Below are 1,867 nucleotides of genomic sequence, written 5' to 3'. Positions count from 1 at the left end.
GACCTTGCACTTGGCCTTGTTGAACCTCATGAGGTTCACACAGGCCCACCTCTCCAGCCTGTCGAGGTCTCTCTGGATGACATCCCGTCCTTCTGGTGTGTCAACCGCACCACTCAGCTTGGTGTCATCCACAAACTTGCTGAGGGTGCACTCAATCTCGCTGTCTAAGTCATTGATGAAAACATTAAACAGCACCGGGCCCAATACGGACCCCTGAAGGACACCGCTCATCACCAGTCTCCATCCAGACATCGAGCCATTGACCACTACCCTCTGGATGTGACCATCCAGCCAGTTCCTTATCCACTGAACAGTCCCCCAGCCCTGCACCGTTTGCTGGCAGAAGCCCATCGGACAGCGCGGTTGGGGGGACGGAGGGGCGAGGAGGGAGCGAGGGCTGGCGGGGAGCCCACGGCCCCGCGGGGAAGGCGTCTGCAGCTCTGCTCCAGCCATGATCTCGGTGGCTGTTCAATTTTTTTCTCAAGCATGTGTTGCTAATGCAACCCAGGTTTTGCAGATCTGACTGTTTTGTTGGGGTTTTTTTAGAATCACAGAATCGTTTAGGTTGGAAAAGCCATTTCAGATCATCAAGCCCAACCGTTCCCCTACCCCTGCCATGCCACCACTAAACCCTGGCCCTAAGCATCTCCGCTGCCCGGCTTTTAAATCCCCCCAGGGGTGGGGACTCGACCTCTTCCCTGGGCAGCCCCTTCTAGTGCTTGACAGCCCTTGCGGGGAAGGAATTTTTCCTAATGTCCAACCTAAATCTGCCTTGGTGGTTGGGAGTGGGGGTTTTTCTTTTGTTCCCCTCACTCTCCCCTTCTCCCCGCTACGATAAACGATTGACCTGGAAAGAAACCAGCTTGGGTATTAGATCTGGCATTGACAAACTTCTGATGGCTTCCTTACCCTTTCTCCCAGGCAAGGCCAAAGTAGCAGAAGCTCTCAAAAATGAATAATGCTATGGGGGGGCATTCAGCGGTCCGGTCTTAGCACTGATGGACCTGCGAGAGGAGATGTAAAACTGATGTGGAAAGCCCTGGCAGCAAGCCAGGTTCCCACCTCAGCTCGTTTACTGGGGCAAGGCCACAAATTCCAGCAGCTGTAGGAAAACCAAGGCAGACTGATCCTCCCTCCAGCTGAAAGCCCTTCCCTGCTCCTAACTGCGTAGATAAGTTTTCCCTGCCCTCTTGGCTACGTTTTCTGGCACTTTGTCCTCTGCTAAGGTTGTTTGCGGAGTCTCCCTCAGCTCGTGGTCCCCTGGAGAAGAAGGTCCTGGTCCTGCTGGCTCCACCGCACCCTGGTCTGAAGGTTTTAACCCAAGGTGGAGCGAAGCCGTTGGACAAGCAGGTATCTCTGACACAAGCATTAAGTGGGTCCATGCTTTCTAGTGAGGTGTAGATCATCATGCTCTGCTGTAAGAAAGATCCTTTATGTTGGACTTAGGCTTGCTGGCTGTAGGGTATTATTCATCATGGTCTTGGAGGTTGGACTAGATGACCTCTAGGGGTCCCTTCCAACCCAAAACATTCTATGATTCTAAGAGGCTGCTCCTTGGACCGCCACGTTATTCACTACCCTGGGTTCCTGTGCGATATCGGGTGCTTATTTCTGAGTGAGGCAGGGATATGGAGAGGGTTTGGCTCTCACTGGTGCTTCAGGTGGAGAGGAAGGAGAGAGCTTGGAGCACATTTGTATGTGTGGGAGAAACCAAACAGGAGGGAATGACTAATTCAAATATCTTTTTCCTTCTGACAGTCTCAAATGAATCTTTGTTTTGGGAGCAATTGAGAGCGAGCTCTGTTTGGGGAAATTAATAGCACTTGCTCTAAAGGACCCTTTGTCAAAGAAATGCCAAAAAAAATTT

The sequence above is a fragment of the Egretta garzetta genome, unplaced genomic scaffold, assembly GCF_000687185.1.
Source record: "Egretta garzetta isolate BGI_Z169 unplaced genomic scaffold, ASM68718v1 scaffold179, whole genome shotgun sequence".
NCBI lineage: Eukaryota > Metazoa > Chordata > Aves > Pelecaniformes > Ardeidae > Egretta > Egretta garzetta.
Note: the sequence above shows the minus strand (reverse complement) of the source record.